This window comes from Castanea sativa, chromosome 7 (genome assembly GCF_040712315.1).
Source record: "Castanea sativa cultivar Marrone di Chiusa Pesio chromosome 7, ASM4071231v1".
Classification (NCBI taxonomy): domain Eukaryota; kingdom Viridiplantae; phylum Streptophyta; class Magnoliopsida; order Fagales; family Fagaceae; genus Castanea; species Castanea sativa.
Window position 1 is genome coordinate 39,997,505 of NC_134019.1, and position 27,096 is coordinate 40,024,600.

At 36.1% G+C, this 27,096-nt stretch overlaps 1 pseudogene; it reads left to right on the forward strand.

The window, feature by feature from the left end:
- Positions 1-2,291: 2,291 nt before the first annotated feature.
- On the forward strand, positions 2,292-26,627 carry LOC142644452 (protein XAP5 CIRCADIAN TIMEKEEPER-like; annotated as a pseudogene).
- The last annotated feature ends 469 nt before the right edge of the window (positions 26,628-27,096 follow it).

Sequence of the window (27,096 nt, forward strand, 5' to 3'; positions counted from 1 at the left end):
ATCCAAGGCCTCCTCCAGCCTATTTAAGGAAGCCATTCCTCCATTCTGAGGCAGGTCCAATTTTGTGAGAAAACAAGGTCCAGTCTTGAGAGCAACTCCAAAATTCCCTCCTCTTCCAGCCAAGAGTTTAATTTTCAGTTGTAATCCAGTGACTCAGTCATTGTAACCAAATAGCCTTAGTCGGCTTTCATTTGTTTTTATCTTTTATCTTCCACACACTGGCCTCAACCGGCCTTAGCCTGTAACTTACCCCCTTATGGTATCAGAGCCAAGTTTGGCCCGGTCAGATTGTAAGTTACTGTTTATCATATAATCAAGTTGGTCGGCACTGCCGCCATAGTTATCCAGATTATTTTGGCATTATAATTATTTTGAATTATTTTCATGAATATATCTCCCATACCCCATATTTTGTTTTACATCTATTTCATGATAACTCTTCCGTTCCCTTTTATTTATTTCTTCGTCTGCTATTATTTCATCATTTTCTATTACATCTGCAAATGGTAGGCTGAGCCTCCTTCTAACCATTCTATTTGTTATTCTGTGATTATTTGTTCAGATTAACCTTTGCTTCCCTGTTATCCCTATTCTTCCTATTTTGTGTTTAGCCCTAAAGTTTGTTGCAGATTTATACCTGTGAGATTTGTTACCGAAATCTGTGTGGATCTCCAAGCCCTAAGACGACCGAAAATCTTCCTAAGTTTGGTTTGGTCAGCCCGTGTGAAGCCGAGAGAAGGCGTGTAAGGGTGGTCCCCATTATTGGAGGAGAGTCCGGTAGGTAGGAGTTCACAGATCAGGTGTCTATCCCATAGTTGTACTTTTGCTTCAGATCTAAAGGTTAGATCCAGAAGTTTGAGGATAAAGGTGACTAGGTTGTGATCGTTGATTTAAACTTGTAACCCCAGAATCATGAATAGGTTGTTTAGAAGTTACTCTTCCACCAGCAATAAATGTTCCCAACCCACATCTATACCAGATATCCCAGCAGACGTAGGAGCAATTAATTCGGAGACTTATGAGCTATCTGATTTAGATCTAGACATAGGAGATTGGAATATCCCAAAGGTTTCTACCAGCCAATTCTATAAGTCTTCATGGTCTTTGAAAACATCTTTCAAAACAGACTACCATGTCAAGACCATAGAACAAGTCTATGGAATCAACAAGGAGTACGAAACGTGCTACTTGTTATCCCCTTCAGCTATCCAGAAGCATAAAGACAAAGGACATAACTTCCTACACATAGGATTAGTCCAAGTTGGAGTGAAACCACTCACCAGAAGAGGTTTGAACAGCTCAATGTTGGAGCACTTGATAGGAGACAAAAAGGTGAGACAACCCTCATCCAGACCACGGACCCTAGCGCTAAAATCAGGATTCCTAGAACCCTTAAATGGTCTGAAATCACTTTCCCAGCCAATTGGAAGCTTGTGCTCATAAATTTAGGACCTTGTGCTCATAAATTTATATAATCATGGACACGACAGGGGACACTGTGAAACCACAATTGTTGAAAAATTAGGACACTAAGGATTCAACAATATGGCTATATTTATTTCAAGTTTTCAAAAAAAAAATTATAATTTGTAATTTTTGTTGAACAAAATGATCAAGTACAAGGGGAGTATACTTAATGAATAGCATGGCTAGAAATGATATGTTCTTGAAGTCAATATCCACTCGAACAACATTATGAAAACTTGGAGCTTCAAGTGCGAAATAGTCCGTTCACACCCCTAAAAAATTTGAAATAAATAATAACTATCAAAATCTTTAAAAACACATTTAGAATCAAAAGTCTTTTTTTTTCCTTCCAACATAATGAGGATGCGCTTGCAGATTGTGTCTTGTTGTGTTTGACCCGTCAGGGGTTTTGAAGTGTCTGTGCTTCCTATGATAAATTATCACTTAAGTTGTAGGTCTAATACTCCCTCTCAAACTCCCCTAAAACCCAACATGTGGGATCTTTAGGGAAGATTGTGGACAAGGTTTGAAACCAAACCACCTTTAATGCTCTGTTTGTTTCAGCAATGACGTTTTCTAGAAAACAAGTCATTTTTCAAGAAGTATTTTCTATAAAACTATCTCATTTTCTAATATTTGGTAGCAACGTTAAATGAGTTGAAAAACAACCTCCTAACTTCTTTTATTTAGCTTGCTGTGAGATATAGTTGTTTTCCAAAAAAAATTAATGGAAAACAATCTTTAAAAATAAACTATACTTTTTATGTTGACCAAAGATAGTTTTCCTTGACTCATCTTTTTTATGCTACCAAACACTAGAAAACATGGAAAACTATCTTTACACAAAGTTTTCCATCGAAACAAACGGGCGTAAGGTAGGGTGGAGATAACATTTGAACTTAGACCACATGTTTTCATACTATGATAAATTATCACTTATGCCAAAACTTTAAGTTGTTAGAAAATGATGATTTAATAATTTAACCATTATTCTAACAAAATTGTTCTTTTGATTTTTTTTTTTTTTTGGTTATTGTAAGCTAATGTCTTTTTCTTTTTTTTTGAATGGGTGTATCGGATTCTTGAAACTGCGTTTAAGAAGGAAACCATGGGTTTGGTTACAAGAGAGGAGTATATCGAGAAGGTATTGTGATATATATATATATATATATATATATATATATATATATATATTCGGTCCACTTAAATTTGGTCCATTTTTTCATCAACCGTGTCCAAATATTCCACACCGACACTAATTGTAGTTCTCCTTTACTTTACCGTTGGGCCCCTCCCAGAAAAAAATGTTTTGCTCTACCTTTTGGAATTTGGGATTGAGACGTGGAATAAGTATTCAACCTAGTAATTAATGGCTTTTAATCTCAATTATTAAGTAAAATATATTTTAAAAAAAGTTAAAAAATTATAATTAATAACTAAAAAATGTAAAAAAAAATTGTGAAAGAAAGTAGGTAAATTGGATCAGGTGTGTTAATAACATTTTATGTAATTGGTTAATCCTTTGACAAAATGCACTTTACTTGTAATTGGATAAATCTAGGGTGAGTTTAGTACTTCAAGAAACTAGAGTTCAAGTCAAGTGTTAAAGACATGAAGATTGGATCAAGAAACAAGTAAAGAAAAGCTGTTTATTAAAACTCAACAAATACCTCAACAAAAACAGTATCTATCGAGATTTAAGAACGAAACTCGACAGAAGCTGAATCTGTCAAAATCTATGCCAAAACTTTATGTTGTTAGAAAATGATGATTTAATAATTTAATCATTATTCTAACGAAATTGTTCTTTTGATTTTTTTTTTTTGGGTTATTGTAAGCTAATGTCTTTTTTTCTTTTGAATGGGTATATCGGATTCTTGAAACTGCGTTTAAGAAGGAAACCATGGGTTTGGTTACGAGAGAGGAGTATATCGAGAAGGTATTGTGATATATATTCGGTCCACTTAAATTTGGTCCATTTTTTCGTCAACCATGTCCAAATATTCCACACTAACACTGATTGTAGTTCTCCTTTACTTTACCGTTGGGCCCCTCCCAAAAAAAAAAAAAAAAAGTTTTGCTCTACCTTTTGGAATTTGGGATTGAGACATGGAATGAGTATTCAACTTAGTAATCAATGGCTTTTAATCTCAATTATTAAGTAAAATATATTTAAAAAAAGTTAAAAAATTATAATTAATAACTAAAAAATGTAAAAAAATTTGTGAAAGAAAGTGGGTAAATTGCATCAGGTGTTAATAACATTTTATGTAATTGGCTAATCCTTTAACAAAATACACGTTACTTGTAATTGGATAAATCTAGAATGTGTTTAGTACTTCAAGAAACAAGAGTTCAAGTCAAGTGTTAAAGGCATGAAGATTGGATCAAGAAACAAGTAAAGAAAAGCTGTTCATTAAAACTCAACAAATACCTCAACAAAAATAATATCTATCGAGATTTAAGAACGAAACTCGACAGAAGCTGAATCTGTCGAAATCTATGAAATCAGAATTTTCAGATCTGATTTTCAGCCTAAGTTGATGTGTATGTGTAGAGTTTCTTTTCTCACAACCCTAGACATATATAAAGCTTATTTTAAAGGTAGTCATACATGAAGAACACATGCAGAAAGTGACCTAGTACCTTATTCTCTCTGCAAGAAGTTATTGCGTCTTTTGCGCCATAAGGTTTTATAACCAAGTACTTCTTGATGTTCATTGTTGATGAAGTGAAGAACTTTGCAGTTAACTACAACAATCAAAGGGTTGCTGTGGAGTTAGTTACATACTAACATCCGTGCATCATTGGTGGCGTTCGTATACTAGAGAGTTTAGAGGTTCTGAAGCGGTATAAGGTTTCTGCTGTAAGTTCATCTATCGAGATTTAAGAATGAAACTCGACAGAAGCTGAATCTGTCGAAATCTACGAAATCAGAATTTCCAGATCTGATTTTCAGCCTAAGCAGATGTGTATGTGTAGGGTTTCTTTTCTCACAATCCTAGACATATATAAAGCTTATTTTAAAGGACGTCATATATGGAGAACACATGCAGAAAGTGACCTAGTGCCTTATTCTCTCTGCAAGAAGTTATTGCGTCTTTTGCGCCATAAGGTTTTATAACCAAGTACTTCTTGATGTTCATTGTTGATGAAGTGAAGAACTTTGCAGTCAACTACAATAATCAAAGAGTTGTTGTGGAGTTAGTCATGTACTGGGATCTGTGCATCATGGTGGCGTTCGTATACTAGAGAGTTCAGAGGTTCTGAAGCAAATTAAGATTTCTGCTGTAAGTTCATTTACTGGGATTGTAGAGTCTAGGGACAAAGGTTTTGTACTAGATCTGAAAATTCTCTTTACTATAGTGAATTATTTTTCGGGAAGTTTTCCCCCCAAGTTTTTTACTGTAAAATGAGTTTGTTTCATTGATTTTCCTAGGTCATCATATCTTGTCTTATTTACTTTTCTGCTGTGCATAATATTGACATGATATTGACGTTTGTTTGTTTTAACAAGATTTATTCATAATAAATGTAATTAACAATTTGGATTTAAAACTTGTTAATTCTATCAATTGAGGTTTAAATTTCCCAACAAGGTGCAATACTCAATCCTGGGAATTGTGCGTTTTCACTTGCAATCTAACAATTTTGTGTCAAATCAAATGCCAGTGCCCAATGAAAAGTGCTTTGGACTTTTGTGACGTGTTAGCAGAAGTTTCAACAAAGTAGAAAATGTGAACTATGCTAGCCTCAATTATTCATCTTATCGTATTGAGATACAGCTAACTTCGTTACTGTTTTTTTGGCTGGATGCTAACTTAATTATTGTGTCAAAAGAAAAAGGTCTCCATCTAATCTGATACGGGGTAAATCAATTATCAAAAATAATGTGCAGGTGAACTGGTGAAGCTTTGGGGGTGTTTGGTTGTGTTATTCAAACAACGATTTTCGTTGTTTAAACAACACATGTTACTGTAACAATATTATCAAACAAGCCCGAACTGTGCTCATTTTTTTGTGACAATCATTTTTATACTTTGGCTTGTTGAAATGGAAAATTCCCATCTTTGTTTTTTCCTTCAAGTTTGAAAAGGAAAAAGAATTTTTAATTTTTTTTCCAGATTTTTGTTAATGCTTAAATTTTTTGAAAACTTTGCCACAAAAACATGGCAATGAACCTATTTTTTAGTGGTGACTCTAAGGGTCAATACTTGCATCTTGGCCAGATGTAATAATCATTACAGTAAGGATAGGTTTGGATTGGGCTGAAATGCAGTGCGTTTGATTTCAGCCCTTTTTTTTTCCTAGACGCGCACCATTTACTGTTCATTTTCCATGAACAGTGATTTTAGGCCAATGAACAGTGATTTTAAGCGTGAACAGTGTTTTTCACCTATTAAAAAATTATTTTGTTACAGTGTTTTTTAGTTTTCAATTTTCAGCTGTATCCAAACGGAACCTTAAATTACTGAGAATCAAAGGAGAAAGCGCTTTTAATGGAATTTCTTAGGTCCAATTCACATGGCGGGAAGGGAAATAAGTGGCACATCTGTCTACTAAGGAGGCACGAGTAGGTGAAGCTGAGAAAATCTGACTGGGAAACCTGATTTGTATTGACATCCAAGTAAGTTAATCATGATGATAGGCCCAATGCTTCTGGTACCTAATGGATGTTTGGATTGCTGTACCGCTATCCCATTAGCCATTACAATTTAAATGAAATTTCTCTTTTGACTTAATCCCAAAAAAAAAAAAAATTGTAAAATATTTATCATTTCATTCAAATTTTAAAATTTCTTGTCTAGATGTACTTAACTTTTTTAACCCCTCAAATGAAGATTTTTAATAAGAAAAAACTGTTTGCATCTACAATCAACTTAATACATGATTCCCCTAAAAAAAAAAAAAAAAACTTAATACATGATTGTCATAATTTTTGAGTAAAATTTATGGTGTGATTTTATGTTAGAACTTCTTTTCCTCCTCCTTGTGTGTACAAATGGAGTCACTCTCGAACAAAGAAAATAATTAGATACACTAAGAGAATACTCCCTCCCTCTCACATAGGAGCAAACCCCATGATGTGTAGGACTCATCCTTATGTAAGAGGGAGGGAGTATACTCCCAGAGTACCTAATAACAATCTCTTGGACAATAAGCGGCATACCCATCAGAAAATTAAATATTTTTCCTTTTTACCTTTTGTTTTGGTTTTGGTGTTTTTTTTTTCTTCTTAATTTGAATCTCAACGTAACTATTTGATTTTCTACTCCAGTGTTTGTTGTTGTTGTATGTCAATTTGTGTGTGTGTGATGATTGTTGATTTTATTAGGTTACATTATGGTCGGCCACGAGATCTTTCATGTAAAATTTTAAAATTTTGGATTTGTTAGAGCATTCATAGCAAGGGAACTAAAAAATTTAGCTTTTACCAACTTAAAAACCGACTTTATTTATTTTAATAACATAATTTACAATACACCCAACATCAAAAATTCTATTTTAACATCCACCACATTAAAATAATATACAAACTAATAAAATAAATATAATAATCAACCTTAATAGCCCACTGCCACCATCATCCACAACACACAAACACCCACTCCAGCCCACTGCCACCATAAACCACAACCCATAAACACTCATCGCAACCCACTGCCACCATCACCCACCGCAAACCACTGCCTCCATCAGCCACCACAATTCATAAACACCCACAACAACCACTACCACCATAAAAACCAACACAACAAGAACAACCACTTCCACCACCTCTAGCATCAGCCCACCAACCACAACCATAAACCGCAGCAAATGAAAAACACACACACACAAAATCCAGCACCAACACAGCACCACTAACACAACATAGCCACCACCAACAAACCCACAATCACCACAAAATAAACCCATAGTCAAAATATGATACTTAAAACACAACATATGGTACTAATAACAAACACAAGTAAATGCAAGTAATATAAAGTAACACACAACTTCAGCTCGTCCAGGGCGACCAAAACGTCTAGGATGGTCTCGTCTAGGATGATGCTCGTCCAGGCTAATGTCCTACTGATAATATCTTCTTAAATGCTCAACATTCCAGGGGTGCTCTAGCTTTCTCCCGTCTAGGGCTTCTAAATAATATGATCATTGTCTCTTGCAATTAATAACCTTGTAGGGTCCTTCCCAATTAGATCCCAATTTCCCATGGGCTGGGTTTTTGGTTGCCAAAGAGACCATTTTTAGGACGAGGTCCCTAATGTTAAAGCACTTGGGTTTCAGCATTGCATCATATTGTCTAGCCATGAGGTTTTTTATACCTTAATGTCCTTTGCTCCTCATTCACCCTTACCTCGTCTATCAGATCAAGGAGTTGTTCTTCGTTATCCTTGTCTTGATACTTCATCACCATGTGGTTTTCCATGTGCACTTTCGCATGTATAACTATTTCACTTCCATAAGCTAGCTTGAAAGGAGTTTCCCCTATGGGGGTCCTTACAGTTATCCTATAAGTCCATAAAACTCCTAGTAGCTCGTCTGGCCATACTCCATTTGCCCTCTCAAGTCGAGTCTTGATGATTTTCAATAAGGATCGGTTTGTAACTTCTACTTGTCCATTTGCTTGTGGATAAAAGGGTGAGGAATAATGATTCTTGATTCCAAATGACTCGCAAAAGTCTCTAAAAGGTGTGTTGTCCAATTGCTGTCCATTGTTTGACACTAGTACCCTAGGTACCCCAAACATGCATACAATACTCTTCCAAACGAAATTTTTGACATTCTGCTGTGTGATCTTTGCTAAGAGTTTGGCTTCCACCCACTTAGTAAAGTAATCGATCCCTACTACCAAAAACTTCATCTGTTTGGCTCCAAGTGGAAAGGGACCTAAGATATCCAATCTCCATTGTGCAAAGGGCCATTGGGCCATCACCGGGGTGAGATACTCCGACGGTTGTCTAGGGACATTACTGAATCATTGACATTAGTCACACACCTTGACATAAGCCTGAGTGGTTTCCACATGCTCCTTTATGAACCTCCCTTGACACATAGTTTGACTCGTCTGGAGCTAAGCACCTTAAGAAGGGCTGAGAAAAGCCTATTTTATATAATACCTCGTCTATGAGGACATACTTGGTAACTTTGATCCTTAACTTTCTAGCCTCGTCCTTGTTCTCCGGAAGCCTTCCATCTTTAAGGTAAACTACTATTGGAGTCATCCAATTTTCTTCTCCTTTAATTTGCTGTACCTCTAGAAAATCTATGCTTGGCATGTACTGGACTTTGTCATACTTGACCATAGCCCCTTCTGCTAAAGCTGCTTTCGCGAAAGCATCTGCTTCCATGTTTTCCTCCTTTGGGATTTGAACAAAATCGGCTTCTTTAAATTTTTTGACAAGCCGCTTCACCTTATCAAGATACCTTTTCATACAATCTTCCTTAACTTTAATAGGCCAAGAATGTATTGACCCCTTGTGATGAATTAATTGATTAATTAGTTAAGTTTATTAATTAATCAAGTTAACATGCAATGTACGTGGCAGCACAAACAAATCACCAACTAAAATAAAATGCAGTGGAAAATAAAGTTGACAAGGTGATTTGTTTTCAAATGGAGAAAACCTCCAAGGTAAAAACCTCATCGGGTGATTTTAAAATCACCACTCCCGAGAATTCACTATTATCACAACAAGCGGTTACAAGTAAAGGAATCCCAATACTTTATACTAACCTACAGTTGAACCCTTACCCCAATAGGCCAATACCCAATTGGACTTGTTCTGTAGTGACGATCTCTCTTCTTAATGCACGGCTCCCAGTACGTGACTAACCAATAGATGCGCGGATTCTAGTATGCGACTTAATCACCAACTTAAGAAGGATGTTGGCTGTAAAGTTCTTCAGTTCATCACACGATGAAGAACGCGAAGTTGCTTGGTCATAAAACTCTACGATATACAAACACAGTAGCTTCTTCAAGAAGAATTAGGGCAAACTTGGTTTCCGATCACAATTTGCATGAACAACTCTTTTCTTTACACTCGTGCAACCTGTGACGGCCCTTAAAATAATCCTTATATATGTTTAGGGTTGTGAGAAAAGAAAACCCAAACACATACTCACGGATTGGAATGAAATTAGAACTGAAAATCTGATTTTCATAATTCTCGATAGATACCCTATCTGTTGAGCAGCTGTCGAGCTTCGGGCTTAGATAGCTTTTTAAACCACGATAGATACTAGCTGTCAAGTTTTAAAAACCAGCACTTCATCACTTAATTCTTGGACAGACTTGCATGGCTTTAACACTTGAACTTGAAACCTTGTTCCTTGAAGCATTAAACACATCATAAATCTATCCAATTACAAGTAAAGTGCATTTTGTCAAAGGATTAGTCAATACATGATGACATATGTTCCTAACATGAATCACATATGTCCTAACAAACTTCACATACTCCATTCACTTGATTTATGATTAACTGAGAATCTCCTTGGACGACTATTAACTCTGCCCCTAAGGACTTAGCCAATTCCAACCCTTTAAGGAAAGCTTCATATTCAACTTCATTGTTGGTTGTTTGATATTGTAGACGAGATGCATATTTCAATTTGTCCCCTTCAGGGGAGTTTAGCACAACTCCAATTCCTCCTGCATATCATGTGGACGAACCATGCACATAGACGATCCACTTCTAAGCTCCATCGACCTCGTCTAACTCACCTTGGTTGGGAGTGAACTTTGTAATAAAATCTGCCAATACTTGAGCTTTTATCGCGCTTCTTGGTTTGTACTTGACATCAAACTCACTAAGTTCTACGGCCCATTGGATTAGTCGTCCCGCGGCTTCCAACTTGTTCATCACCTTCTTAAGTGAATGATCTGTCAAGACGTTAATGACATGAGCCTAAAAATAATGTCGTAACTTCCTAGAAGTTGTGACCAAAGCAAAGACTCACTTTTTTTATTATGGGATATTATCCTTCCGCTCCTCTTAGCGCTCGGCTTGTATAATAAACTGGCTTCTGTATCTTCCCCTCTTCTCTAATTAATGCTGAGCTCACTGCATGTGGAGACATTACCAAATACAAGTATAATTCTTCACCTGGTATAGACGGGCTTAGTAGAGGAGCTGTTGTGAGGTAGGTCTTGAGGTCCAAGAAGGCCTTTTGACACTCGTCCGTCCATTCAAATGCCTTCTTAAGAACCTTAAAAAATGGTAAACACTTGTCAGTAGCTTTAGAGACGAACTTGTTAAGGGCAGTAACTCGCCCAGTGAGAGACTGGACTTCTTTGATATTCCTTGGTGGCTCCATATCCAGTATCGCTTGAATCTTATCAGGATTTTCTTCAATTTGCCTATGTGAAACCATGAACCCAAGAAATTTTCCTAACGAAACTTCAAAAGCACACTTGCTCGGATTCAACTTCATGTTATATTATCTAAGCGTATCGAAGGTCTCTTGAAGGTCGTCCAAATGCTTTTTCTCATCCAAGCTCTTTACCAACATATCATCTACCTAAACTTCCACATTTCATCCAATATGTGGACGAAACATATGGTTAACCAGCCTTTGATAAGTTGCCCTCACGTTTTTCAAACTGAAGGCATCACCTTGTAGCAAAACAGGTCTTGACTAATAATGAATGATGTCTTCTCTTGATCCATCTTGCCCATCCTTATTTGATTGTAACCTGAGAAGGCGTCCATGAAACTTAGCAATTTATGACCCGCAGTTGAGTCCACTAGCTGATCAATGCGTGGTAATGGATAGTTATCCTCGGTGAAGTCCACGCACATCCTCTATTTGCTATTAGCCTTCTTGACCATCACCACATTAGCCAACCAGTTCGGGTAATAAACTTCCCGTATAAATTTTGTCATGGTCAACTTCTGGACTTCTTCTTTAATGGCATTATCTCGTTCAGGAGCAAACACTCTTTTCTTTTGATGTACGGGCTTGAAGAAAGGATACACGTTTAGAAGATGGGTAATGACGCTTGGGTCAATACCTGGCATGTCCTCATGACTCCATGCGAACACATCAATGCTCTTCTTTAAGAACTGGACAAGCTCTTGCTTCGTTTTCCTTTCCATGCATGCTCCAATCCTTGTATATTTTCAGGGTTATTCTCGTCCAAAGGAATGTCTTCTAGCACTTCTGTAGGTTCCGCGGCAACCTTTCTCTCATCTATATTCATCGTCTGCACATGCTCGTCCATAGCCAACACGGCTAGATAGCATTCTCTGGTGGCTAATGGATCTCCTTGCACTTGACCTACTCCATAATCTGTTGGGAACTTGATAGATCAATGGTAGGTAAATGTTACCGCCTTCCAATTGTTTAAAGTCGTTCTTCCAATGATGGCGCTGTATGAAGACGAACAGTCCACAACAAGGAAATTTACTTCTTTGGTTATCTGTTGTGGATATGCTCCTACCACCACAGGTAATGTAATGATACCCACGGGTTGCACTTTCATCCCCCCAAATCCTACCAAGGGCAAATTTACTGGACAAAATTGATCTCGTCCAGGCCTCATTTGTTGGAAGGCAGGGTAGTATAAGATGTCTGCTAAACTCCCATTGTCTACCAACACTCTTCTAGTCGTATAATCAGCAATAAGCAAAGTGATGACGATCGCATCGTCATTTGGGTGGTGAACCTTTTCAGCATCCTCGTCCGTGAATGTAATGGCTTGCTTATCTGCCCCCTTCATCTTTGGGGGTCGTCCAGAGAGTTGGACATCTTGCACCACCTTCAAGTATGTCTTCCTTGACTTGGAAGATTGATCTGCTAAGGTTTCTCCAATAATAACTCTTATTTCTCCAAGTGGGGGCCGTGACGACTCTTCTACTTTTCCTTTCAACTTCTCATCCTTGTGATCTTGTCTGAGAAAGCTTCTCAATTTTCCTTGCCTAATGAGATTCTCTATCTGTTGCTTCAAGTCAAAACACTCATCCGTGTCATGCCCGTGATCTCTGTGGAAGAGGCAATACTTGTTCATATTGCACTTGTTGGGATCTCCCTTCATTTTTTTCAGCCACTTCAAGGACAGGTCGTCCTTGATTTGCATAAGCACTTGTTCAAGTGGAGTGTTCAAAGGCGTACAGTGTTGACCCCTTGCTGAAGACAAACTTGCCTTCCTATTGTCTCAATCTTTCTTTTCTCCCGTCCGAGCCTTCTTTGGACGAAGACCCTATTCAGGATGGCGTGGGAGATCTGCTTCCATTTGTTCATCTCTCTTCCTATTCTTAGCAATGATTGCATTATCTGCATTCATAAAGCTTTGGGCTGAATGGACGAGTTTAGCCATGGTCTGTGGCTCTTGATCATAGAGTTTGTGAATGAAACAAATTGGAACTAACTCCATTATGGAAGGTTGCCAATAACAACTTGTCGTCCATCTCATCTACTATTAGGGCTTCTCTGTTAAAACGAGCAATGAAGGACCGTAAGCTTTCATTTTCCCTTTGTTCTATGGTCAACGGGCTAGACGAGGAGCGTTTATGCCTTTGTCCTCCGATAAAGTTGTTGACAAACAACTTACTCAATTTTTCAAAAGAACCCACAGTGTTTAAAGGTATCTTGCTAAGCCACACTCGTGCTGGCCCTTTAAGGGTGGTAGGGAAGGCCCTACGCATAATCTCATCTAGAACCCCTTGAAGATGCATTGTAGTCTTGAAGGTTGCGATATGATCACACGGGTCGCACGTTCCATTATATGAGTCCAAGGAAGGCATCTTGAACTTAGAAGGCAGGGGATGGCTATTGATGGAAGCTGTGAACAGGGAATCAGTTCGATGAACTAAATCATCTATGAGATTCGCCATTCTAATGTTCTCCCTTATCTCGTCCATGGCTTTCCTCATTTCATCCATCTCCCTCTCAAAGTGTGGTACTCTTCGTGAAGTGGTACCCCTTGACTGGTTCTCCTACTCAGCGTTTTCTCCTTCTCTAACTTCTTGTCTTTAGGCTTGGCCTTCCATATATCTTTCATAACGTTGTCTCCTTAGAGTAATTTCCCTGGTCAACTCTTGGTTCTGACGGGTTTATTCCGCCACGATGGCTGTCATGGATTGCACTTGTTGTATGGAAGGCAGTTGTATAACAAGTGCTGACTGGCGATCACGGTTAGGATGACTAGAAGCGTTCCCACTCTCCTGGTGGCCTAGACTAGTGGTCATTGATCTTGTTCGAACCATGTAGCCTTTTGTCAGAGAAAGATAAATTGCAAAACGCAAGTTTAATCCTTTCCACAGACGGCGCCAACTAATGATGCAAAGAAAATTAGTAGATTGAATGCTCTAGACTTCAATGGGCTAGTGGTTACTTGGAAGACTTGAAAAGAAAAAGACACAAGATCAAAGGTGACCGGGGTGAACCGGCCAAGAACTCTCTAATGCTTAAGTTAGTTTTTTCTCTAAAACTTAAGAATTTCAACTTTAGGAGTCGTGGAAACTTATTTCCATTTGATGTGGATGAGTTCTTATATAATGAGCTTTGGAGTGGTTACTTGTTTCGTAACTTCCCCAAGATTTGTGAAAGTTAGAAGGTTCAAACTTAACTTCCACAACTGCTATAGAAGTTAGAATGTTCAATCTTATCTTCTACAACTGCCATTGAAAGTTAAGTACTTAGTAGGAAGTTATAGTAATGAACAAGGATCTTTCTCATGTTTCAAAATAGTAGCACGTGGTCCGATTTACAAGCTTTTGTAGATAAATCCATTTCTGAAAATTTCCTAAGTGTTGGGGGTCGTCAAGGAGCTTTCTTGATGGACAACTCTCCTAAGAAGGATGACCTTCTTATGTTAGGATAACCTTTCTAATCTGGACGACTCTTATGGAAGAATTGGAGTTGGTTCAATTTTTTAGTTCACCATCACTTGTGATACACACACAAGAGTAGTTTTTGTTTATCTATACTACTATTTAAGGAGCTTTTCCTATTTGGACCTGATTTTTTTTTGTTCCAAAATACCCATATTTCCCCAGGTTCAAGTAAAGACAAAACTAAAGGATAATTTGGTAAAACTATGTCTTTAACAGTTGTCTATACTACTATTTAAGGGACTTCCCCTGTTTGGACCGGACTTTTTTTTGTTCCAAAATACCTCTATTTCCCTAGGTTCAAGTAGAGACAAAACTAAAGGATAATTTGGTAAAACTACATCTTTTAACTCTTGCAAAAACATTGCCTATAAAATAGGTCCACTCCCTCTTCGTTTTCAAATTCAAATTGAACTTCAAATTTTTTTCTTTTTTACAATTTCAAACCAAAAAAAAAAATCCTAAATTTTAGGATTTTAGAATCCTATGCTATGATAGACTACTAACTAGCACGGTTTTGCAAAAAATTTTTAAGCACACGTTTTAGGTATCCCCCCTCCCCCCCCCCCCCCCCCCAAAGTTAGCCTATTAGTTTTTTGTTTTTGTTTTTGAGGAACTGTCTATTAGTATTTAGAAGCAATTATCTCCATGATTTTATAATTTTATTTTTAAAGAAAAGAAGAAGAAGAAAAACCCACGTTTTGGGTTTTCTCCTAAAAGTTAGCCTATTATTTAGAAGCAGTTTTCTCCATGACTTTATAATTTTATCTTTAAAGATAACTTCCCCCAAATATCATTTTTTTTTCAAATATGTATCATTTAAAGTCCATCTATTACCTTCCTTCTTCTTTTTTCAAATTGTTGCAAATCCATATAATCTCTATATCTCTTCCCTATCTCTTCTTCTCTACATATCTTATCTTTATATATTAAGAGTGTTGGGAAATTTAGACCCCGGTTTATAGAATTAACAAGTTTTAAATCCAAGTTGTTAATTAGATTTATTATGCATAAACTTGTTAAAACAAACAAACATCAATATCATGTCAAAACTAAGTGCAGCGGAAAAATAGATAAGACAAGATATGATGACTCAGGAAAACCAATGAAACCAACCCGTTTCACAGTAAAAAACCTGGGGGGAAACCTTCTCGAAAAGCAATTCACTATAGTAAAGAGAAGTTTTAGATCTAGTACAAAACTTTTGTCCCTAGACTCTACAATCCCCGTAGATGAACTCATAGCAGAAACCTTCTACTGCTTCAGAACCTATGAACTCTTCAATATATGAACGCCACCCTTTGATGCACGAATCCCAATACGTGACTAACTAATTAGGCGGATCCTAGTACGCAACTTCAATCACCAACTAGAGAAGTAAATGTTGGTTGCAAAGTTCTTCACTTCATCAACAATAAAAATCAAGAAGCACTTGGTTACAAAACCCTAAGGCGCAAAGACGCAGTAACTTCTTTTTGAGAGAATAAGGTTTCGGTCACCTTTTGCATATGTTCTTCTTGTATTCTCTTATGTGATGGCCTCCAAAATAAGCCTTATATATGCCTAGGGTTGTGAGAAAAGAAACCCTACCCAAATACAACTAAAGTGCGTTTTGTCAAAGGATTAGCCAACTACATAATATGTCCTTAACAATCTCCCCCTTTGGCAATCCATGACAAAACCACAACAAACAAATGAACATATGAGAGAAGTCATAAATCACTCAACTCATATTCACTTGTTGAATACAATAAAATCTACCCTAACACAAACTCTTGAAAAACTTTGCAAGAAGAGAGTTCATGGCATGAAAGACTTTGACAACCTGTATTTCTGAAACACTTTAAACAAAACTTATCAAGGCATCTTAATGTGAGACAGAAATAATAGATTGCATACAAATCAAAGAAACATGTGTATAAAGATAGAAAAGAAACAACACGTGTAGAGATAGGTGAAGAAAACATACATCATCACATATACCACTTTATAAGCACAATGTATGTAAACATGGTCACAAGACCTAAGGTACAAGAACAAGAAGCTAAAAGTAGCTCCTACAACAACAATGAGGTAAACACTCCCCCTAACAAGATGAAACACATCTCTCTCTTATAAGGAATGTATTTCTCCCCCTAACTTGTAAAATCTTAAAGAAAGAAACCACACAAATTCTCCAATTTCTCCCCTTTTTTGTCACGATAGACAAAGAGTATAAGAAACTATAAAGCTTTACCCGAGAAACATAAAGATGATCAAGGGGGCACAAAGAATCCATAAAAATGCATGAATGTAATGAAATAAGATGCTACGGACACAAAGAGAAAAAAATGCAAAACAAAGAAAAATGAAATGCATGCAAGGCTATCGATCGATCGAGAGGTGTCAAGAAGCTATTGAGACAACCTCGATGGATCGAGAAAGTGTCAAGGATCTATCGAGCAGACATGAGATATCTTGATCGATCCACCTAACTATTGAGAGGTGTCGAGATTGCGATAAGATGCAACAGAAGAGCTCGACAGATAAGTCAGATATCAAGAGGTGTCGAGAAGGTGTCGAGATGGCTTAAAAACAATTTTTCAAGAAGGAAAAAACACAGAGATGAATGCAATCAAACATGCAACACAGCCAATGAACCAACCAACATTTTGAACTCTCAAAAATATCTCTCAACCAACAAAGAGGTAAGCATTTAGCTCCCAAAAACACACACACACACACACACACACACACACACACACACACACTAAACCAATCTAACCAATTTTTTATTTCAAAAACAAGTTAAGACAGTTTAGTGAGCATACATCAACACATGTAAACCTTGTGATGGTCAAATCACATTGTACCTGCACATGTATCAAAAGTAGCAAAGAATATTGTGTGTTGTGTTTGAAAAAAATTGCAAGATTACATAAGTGTCCCAATGTTATGACGATTTGAGATATGAGAAAATCACTTTAACTCACACATAATCATAACTGTTTGATGGGGACTATCACATTTGAGGTACATCCTATAACTCCCACATCTTCTAGAAAACACGCTTGCAATCATATTTAAAGCATTTTTGTTCTTTTTGCTTTTATTTTATTTGCAAATTTTCTTTTTATTTAGCAAATCATGCATGGGTATACAAAGGAGAGAAAAGAAATACTCAATTAGGTTAAACTTTTTGACATTGCACTTTTGCTATGCCGAAACATACAGATGTCATATCATGATTGGCGGGCAACAATGGTGAGATGGTTATTTATGCTTTTTTTTTAGGATTTTCTAGTCCCACCCGTCAAAAAGAGTGATACAAGTGTTAAGTACAAGAGATTACTTAACCTTACTCATCACAAACAAAGAGCCACAAAGCTCACTTGCTTAGTTGTGCATAGAAATACTCATCTAAGTTACAAGAGATACAAAGTTTGGAAAACTCTATTTCAATGGCCATTTTAAGGTTCACAAGAACCGATGTACACAAATACACACTGTTTTTGTATTTTTCAATTTTTCAATTTTTTTTTATTTTGAAAATAAAACAAAATAAAAATTAAACAATCAAACAAAAACAGATAAACAATCATGAAAGCATGAAAGAAAAATGCAAATGCATGAAGGCATGATAGAAGAATGCAGATGCATGAAAGCATGATTCTAAAGACAGAAAAGAAATCAAGCAAAGAGAGTCATGCTTTAGATAGAAAGAATTAAAGCAGAGGACAAACAGAAAAGACACTTTAGTTTTAGGCTCCTTTCTCACCCACACAGCATGAGTCTTTGGCCGTGAAGATGAAAAAACACGTGTTCTAGTATGACTACTAAAGGACAGAGGAATTAGAATTCCCCTTAAATTGAGTTAAAAAGCTCAAAACTTTTAATAACTCACCAAAAGTTTCCAAGACAATGGGGGTCAAGGATCACACTCAGGAAATTAATCCAATCAGAGTGTACCTGCTTTGATACCACTTGTTGGGAAATTTAGACCTCGATTGATAGAATTAACAAGTTTTAAATCCAAGTTGTTAATTAGATTTATTATGCATAAACTTGTTAAAACAAACAAACATCAATATCATGTCAAAACTAAGTGCAGCGAAAAAATAAATAAGACAAGATATGATGACCTAGGAAAACCAATAAAACCAACCAGTTTCACAATAAAAAACCTAGGGAGAAACCTTCCCGAAAAGCAATTCACTATAGTAAAGCGAAGTTTCAGATCTAGTACAAAACCTTTGTCCCTAGACTCTACAATCCCCGTAGATGAACTCACAGCAGAAACTTTCTACCGCTTTAGAACTTCTGAACTCTTCAATATATGAACGTCACCCTTTGATGCACGAATCCCAGTACGCGACTAATCAATTGCGTGGATCCCAGTACGCAACTTCAATCACCAACTAGAGAAATAGATGTTGGTTGCAAAGTTCTTCACTTCATCAACAATTAAGATCAAGAAGCACTTGGTTACAAAACCCTAAGGCGCAAAGAAGCAGTAGCTTCTTTTTGAGAGAATAAAACTTCAGTCACTTTTTGCATATGTTCTCCTTGTATTCTCTTATGTGATGGCCTCTAAAATAAGCCTTATATATGCCTAGGGTTGTGAGAAAAGAAACCCTACACAAATACAAAAGCCTGGCCCAAAAATCAGATTTGAAAATTCTAATTTCCATAACCTCGATAGATACCTCGATAGATAGTATCTGTCGAGCCTCATTAAACCTCGATAGATAGTATCTGTCGAGCAGTTGTCCAGCATCTGTCCAGCACATGTCCAGCTTTAGTAAACACATTTTCTTCACTTGTTTCTTGGTCCAATCTTTATGGCTTTAATACTATTCTTGAACAACATGTTCTTTGAAGTATTAAACACATTCTAGATCTACCCAAATACAAGTAAAGTGCGTTTTGTCAAAGGATTAGCCAACTACATAAAATATGTCCTTAACAAAGAAAATTTAGAAAGTTAGTTACCCTTTAACTACAATGTCTAAAATAACCCTAAAATTTATTAAGCACTACTCTAAACAAAAAATAACTAAGTGTATAAAAGTAATTTGAACTACATATATTTAAGAAACATTTAATTTAAACTCAATCTAACACTTGAATTCTGCTCCCCACATTCTCAAAAAAAAAAAAAAAAAAAAAAAGAATTCTACTCCCCACGTTTTACTCCTAAAAATCCTCCTTATTAACTTCTTTTATATAATTGGATTTTTAAACCCAACTAATCACAAAAGTTAGCCAACAGGGCAAGTGGCCAAACTCCGCAAATGGGTGTTCTCCTTCACTCAGGATCTTCATTAGAGAGGAAACTTTATTCTTAAAAGTTATACTTTGTAAACTAAGGACAGTCGTGAACTCAGTACAGTACTGCTTGGGCACTTATCTCTTCCAAAATTGAGTCAATAAAGATTGAATATCAAAACCTCCTTACTGTTTTGGTTGTTGTGTGGTTTGTTTAGCCACTTATTGGTTTTGCTGAATGAGCATAGGTGGCCATGTGGGTTACTATGCCCAACTTGAACCATTATTTATTTATATATTTATTTATCTGACCAAATGCTTCATAGTAGTTTAATTTTAGAATGACGGTTTTCATATGTAGGGTTTGTCCCCTTTTTTTTAAAAAATAAATCAAGGTGTTTATGTGTTTATTTATTTTTGTTCGGTTATTTTGCTTATTATTTACAACTAGAATTTTAGTTTTATGGAATGGACTAGAAACATCTTTATATTTATATTTTTGTTAGAAATTATTTATGTGATATTTAGAAGTCTATTACTATGTATTAACCTCTTAGCATACACTAACGCACATAGAGAGTCTCCTCTTTTTTTCTTTTTCTTTTTTTTTCTTTCTAAAGGTTAGTAATTTTAATTTAGAGTTGTTGTATTTTTCAATCACAAAAATACCTAGGTGTGTGATGAAATTTATATACTTAAAAATTATTTCACCAATATCATTTCGATGCTATTTTAGTGTTCTTTTATTATCATATTAATTGATTTTAGTAATTAATTTTTAATGTTGACGAGTTTAAATTTTAAATATCTATTAATTGTGCTAATTGAAATCCATAAAAGAAAAAAAAAATGAAAAGAATAAGTGAATGTACGGCGTTGGACATTATAGAATTTTAGCCGCATGCAAATTGCAAAACGGCGCCGTGGATCGGCGTTGTTGAAATTGGCCATGTAAGTGGCAAGTGGTAGTAACTAGTAACGCGCACATTGGTTTGGCCCCCGGTCTATATCGTTCATGGAGCTTCCGTTCGACTAAAACGACAAGAGACAGAAAGAAGAAAGAAGAAGAAATTTGACAAATTATGGTGTGGGCTCTCTTTCTTGTAGACCTTGTGTTGATGAATGCGATTGAGGAGATGTGTACTTTTATTGTAGAGAATTAATATTCGGACCAAAATTGAAGAGGAAGAGAAGGAGAAGCTTCAGAAGCAGCAGCAAGAGTGAGTTTGAATCTTTATAGCTTTTGTGTTAAATTTGTGAAAGTTAGTGTATTTTTTACTAGGGCCCTTTTGTGTTTGTGTGTTGTGTGAGATTTAGTTTTTTGATGGTGTTTCTTATTGTTACAGGGAGGAGGTGAGATTTTCTTAAAGGATTGTGTAGTACAATCTTAGTGTTAAACCGTGCTTGAATCAAGGTTAAGATCTGTTTGTGTGAAGAGAAAATTTCAAAAGACAAGAAAGAAAAGAGTAATAGAGAGAGAGAGAGAGAGAGAGAGAGTGAGATACACTAAGAGAAAAATAGACTTTCTTGCTTAAATGAGAAAACTGAGAGTACAATCATATCTATAACCCAATCTGACTAAGAAGCTGAATAACAAATTAATCCAAACTATACAGATCAATTCTGTGAAATTAGGAAATGAAACTAACTACCCAACTAACTGATCTTTGCGCCAGAACTGAGGGATCCTTCACACAGCAAGACGACATTGTTCTGTCCTTTGTAGCTTAAATATCAAATACATAAAAATGGTGCGTTGCTCATCTTCTTTAGTGAAACGGTGCGTTGCGCCTATATTTAAAACTAAACGAACATCCTTAAATGTAGTCATCTTCAACCTCGTGCCTACTGTGCAATTCAACCACAACTGTGTGCAAATCATTTCTTTAACTGCTCTGAATTAGAACCACCACGATCATAGTGAAGGAGCTTCAATTAAAAAAGCGTAAACAGAGGAAGATAAAGGGGAATTCTCGGTTATCGTTTATTGATGATATCGAGAATGGTAGTGAAGAGGAGGAGGATGAGAATGGTAATATTCGTTGACTTAAAAACTGAAGTATTATTGTTCTTTGATTACGAGAAATTGCTACCCATAATTATAAATGTTTACTTATTATCTTTATGCCACTATATTATGGTAATCGAGTGCTTTGTAGAATTTAGCTAGCTTCCAATAGTTTCCCCCCTATCCCTTTTAATCCTGATGCTTAACTCTTGATTATCATTCTTGTGAAGTTGTGCTGCATTATATTCCCAGGGTTGATTCTTAATTAAATATTTTTAAAAATTGCATAGTTTACTGTGTTGAGAGTAGTTCCAGAAGAAGTCCCAAAGGTCAACAGAGCATGCCCAACGGCTAGTTTCCAACGGCTACTTCAGCAATTCATCAGAACGATGTCGTTCCAGTGACACGAAGACTCGTGAATATATTTACTGAAACGCTGTGTTGTATGTCTGTTATAATTCCTATGCTACGCTGCGTTTTGTATAGCTATTGTTGGGCAAGCTCAGTCTGTTAGGTAGTTATTAACAGTTGCTTAGTTCTTAATTTCTCTCCACACTTTACGGATCAATGCCGTGAATTTAGGGATCTCTGATGAGGCTGTTGTTGATCCTTGTGTGTATATATATATATATATTGTACATCTCTTCTATTTGACCATGTTGAAGTTTAGGTGCCAGTAGTCTTTCTTCATAGCAAGTTCAGGTGCTCATTGATTTATATTCCATTTCATAGGAGTCATGAGGAATTCACTTGTTGAATGAGGTTGATGGCCCTACCTTATTTACAAAAATCATGAAAATCTCTAGTTATTTAGATGGTTAACTTGTTGCCTATTCACATTGCTTCATTTGTTGAAAAGAGATCTAGTGAACCACTGATGCACTAGGTTGCATCGACACGCCATTTTTGGCAACGTACTGGTGTCCGACACGTGTCGGATACGGATACCGACACGACTCGCCAGACTCCGGTGTCCAACCGGTGTCTTTTTTTTTTGCTTCTCCAACACAACACCAACACGGTAGACACTCCAGCAGTGAAAAAAAAAAAAAAACTAAAAATCACAAATTTTGACAGTCGCTGGTGAAAATTGAAACCCATAGACAGTCGCCGTCAACGCCGTGCCCTCTCTCTCTCTCTCTCTCGGCGTGGACAAGTCTGAGTCCGACCTCTTCTCCTTTCTCCCTCTATTGTTGTTGTTGTTTTTTTTTTTTTCTTTCTTTCAGATAACGCATTTTTTATCATGCGTATATATTGTTTTAGTGACTTTTTTGGGCTAAGTCACTGTTAGCCCCAAAAAGACAGTGACTTAGCCCATATTAGCCCATGATATAAAAATATAGTGACTTAGTGTATTGTTAGTGACTTAGCCCATATTAGTGCCTTAATGTACTATTAGTGACTTAGCAAAATTATATCACTTAAGTTATAACTCGTTTTTTTTTTAATCCCTCTCTCACTACATATATATATATATATATATTAATTTTTTTTTAATCCCAAAAGTTTAGAGCTTGTTTTCCTTTTATGTTTTTAGTTTGGTGTTGAATGTAGACTATTTAAACTTTTGGTTTGTACTTTAAACATTTTATGTGTATTATTGTACTACTTTGGGTGTTAGTTTACTTATTTGTAGTTCTTACATAATTTAAATTCTAGATATAAACGTATTTTATGTCTAAAAATATTTAAAAATATGTCTAAATATAAAATTTAATTAATTATTTAATTGACGTATCCATGCCATGTCGTGTCCTTATTTTTCTAAAATTGCTGTATCGCCGTGTCTGTGTCCATGCATCATAGCTGATGCATAGTCAAATCTGAATCTGCATGTGATCGCTCAGCAGTGAATTGTTCATTGATGAAGCGTATGCATCAAATCTGTTGGAGTTTATATCCTGGGGAACACAAAATATCTAGAAATTCTTTTTTTTTTTTGACTGAACTAGAAATTCTGAATAAGCATGTAAAAAGTTTTATATTCTTAAACTCTTGATTGTTGTCATGAACGTTGTTGACTTTCAATTTGAATTCAGATCCTCAATATTGAAGTTATGTCTAAGAGATGTTTGAATGTATTTTCCTTTTGAAAATTAGAACTTGGATGGATGACAAGCGTTAGGAATTTTATTTCTGGTTCTCTTTATTTCCTATAATTTTACTTTGATTTTTTTTTGCAGAAACTTCACAATCAAAGAAATTTCGACATGGCAAATATGGTAAAGATCCAACAGTGGAGACTAGCTTTCTGCCTGACAGGTGTGGTATCTCTCTCCCCTCCTTCCCCTTGGCTCTCTCTTTCCCTCTGGTTTTGGTACTAACGTGTGATCGTAGAGGTGATGAGGATACGCTTCAGTGAGAGGGAGGCAGAGGAACAAGCTGAACGTGAAAGGCTGCAGAGACAGTGGATTCTTGAGCAGGAGCAGATTCGAAGTAATTATGTGTTCTGATACCCATAAAATTAACGTGAATGCATGAAAACTAAGTTCCTATTGAATCAAGCTTTTTGTGTATTTCAAATGAGCCTCTTCAAATTACTTACAGCTACTGGGATGGAGCTGGGCATAGGCAGGTGCTTCAGGTGAGTAGTGGTTACCTGAACTGCATACCATTAAAACTGCTTGTAATTTTCTCTTTCTCAAATTTTTTAGGTGATTGATGTTAGTGTACCCTAAAGAAAAAAAGAAATGAGAGAGAGATCATAATATTCTTCTTCCTGGCCCGTTTTCTAATCATTTAGGTATGGAAGGGGGATACCTTAGGAGAGTTCCTTCGGGCTGTACAGCAGCAACTTGCACCTGAGTTTTGAGAAATTAGGACAACCTTAGTGGAGAATTTGCTTTATGTGAAAGAAGATCTTATCATTCCCCATGTAAGATACTATTGAAAACAAGAATTTAGTTATGGTTGTGATATTCTGCTGCTAAACATGTACTAACTAATTCGATTCCTCTTGTTTCCATGATTTTGTAATTGCAGCAGCATAGTTTCTATGAGCTAATCGTGAACAAGGTTAGGGGCAAAAGTGGACCGGTATCAATTTTTCAAATTTACTCCTCTTTTTAATTTGTTGTGTTCTAATTTTCCTTTTTTGGTTTTTGGAATTAAAAGTGGGGTTGGGGGGGGGGGGGGGGGGTGTCCTTGTGTTTGCACATGCTATCTTGCTGGTTGTTTTACCCATGTTTCAACTAGTAATTAAATTAACCAAGGAGAAAAATAAGAGATGAGTATTTTGTATTCTGTTTGAGTATCTTGCAATATAATTTTACTCGCTTATGCCTTATTTTGGGTTTTATAGTGGGTTTCAGCTTGCAACACTTGGTTTGTGTTAGATTCACACTTTCTTGACAACCTAACAAATGAAAATTTATGGTGTTGTGTGCTTTTGGAAGTCTTACATTCTTGTTTTCTAAGATTTAAGGAAAATAAAGTTTTATGCAGCAGAATATGACTGATAAATGAGAAGATTTTGTACGATGGTGGATTTTTAGTTGCCAGTTGTTTTTGTTTTATCAAAACTTAATTCATTTGCAGATGACCAAGAAATTGGGCTCTATAACTAAAACAAGCGGCTGTGGGCTTTTTTAAACAATTCTTTAGCTCTCTCTCTCTCTCTCTCTCTCTCTCTTGTTGCAGGGTTTATAGTTTGTATTTGATTGGGGTGACTTATTTATCATTTTTTGGGGGGGTTCTGTGCAGCTTTTCCACTTTGATGTGCATGAGGATGTGCGAACAATTGCTGATGCAACAATAGAAAAGGATGAGGTACATTTCATTCCAGCCTTATCGTTATCTATCTCTTATATTTTGTAAATTTAACATTGCCAGAATTGAAATTGAAACACATGCATAACCAAGCCTGAAATATGGCTTCGATGATGTAAACTTGGTGGTTAGGCCCATTTAGGAAATTCCTAATGCTGTATTTGCAATGTTATTGCAAATTTTTATCTTTTTGATTTTAAGGTCTGATTCTGGCAGCTCTTCTTCCACCCTTAATAATGTTTAGAATATATATATATATATATACACACACACTAGCCTCTAAGCACACGCTCATGCGCGTGCCTGGATGCTCTTCTAAATTTTTGGATTAAGGTTAATAATTTGCATTTATTATAATTTAGAAATATTTTTATTTTTATTTTTCAAACAAATAAAAAAAATAAACTTTAGAGATAAGCAGTAACTGTCATTTCTTTTTTGAATTGAAGGGTTAAAATCCTAAATTTTAGGAATTCTCTTTTTAAATTCAAAATGAAAATTGTTATTCGACATTTATAACCTCTTTCTAAATGAGATTACCTTGATTATTAAGGGTATTTTTGAACCACATGAAAGTCCAGAAAGAGGGGAATCCTCTTTTATATGTATGTATGTATCTTAAATTAGAAGCCACATGAAGTTACCAACAGTATAGTAGTGGGTGAAAGGTCATGGGTTCTAATCTCTTGGGGTGAGTTAAATTATAAAGCAAAATCAGGAAAAAAGGAGGGGGTTGGAGAGGAGGGGGAGGGGGCTGCATGTAAGGTTGGAGCTTCAATGTTGAATCTTCCCTATTATGTGTAATTAAAATTTCTTGCATCTCTTTGTGTCAATTCACTAATATTCCTACACCTTCTGATAGTCTCATGGTGTGAAAGTTGTCGAGAGGCACTGGTACGAAAAGAACAAGCATATTTTCCCTGCTTTAAGATGGGAGGTGTGTTTTTCTCTGAGTCATAAATTTTAGAATTGACCTATCACTGCATGTATGGCACCCTCAACTGTCAATCTAGGTTGTCTATAACTACCCCAGCATCTTAGTTCTCATTCTAGAACAGTTGTTTCAGAAATATCAACTTCACTTCAATCTGTTCAGGAGCTTAGATAGTTAGTGTGATTACTTTTGTTTGGAGTGCTTAGCTTATCTAAAGAGTGCTACTTGTCTAGGAGTGCAATGGACAAGCGGCGTGATGCTCCTTGGATGTTTTCTAATCACTTCTTTTTTATCTTTGTTTTGGCAGACATCTGACCCGACAAGAAAATGGGAGCGTTATACCATCCATGGGGATTGATTATTTGTCAAAGACATTACTGGATCAAGAACTTTATGATATGTTTTGAAAGCAGTAGAACCCTATTTTATCGTCAGTTGTTTGGGCTCAAATTTTGAATTGTTTTGACTTACCTACCAGTTAAGAATGGGAGTTCTAGTTTCTTTACTCTTTTGAGTAATTCACATACAGATAATGGAAAATGCTTGAAATAGATTGTAGAGACCGTTATTAGTTATAATCTTCTCCCACTCTTTTGTTTTGTGCTTATACAGATATGGTAAACAAACATCCGCCTGCCCTATTTTCCCATTGTTAAGTTGATCTCATGGTAATAATTGGATGGCAGTTTAATATGCCTAAATTGTAGCTGTCAGAATCATAAGTCAGCATGGCTAGCAATGGTTAAATTTATCAAATATCTTTGGAGATTGCCAAATTCTGCAAATTTTACCATTCAGGAAAGAAGGAATTTATTTCATAGAAACAT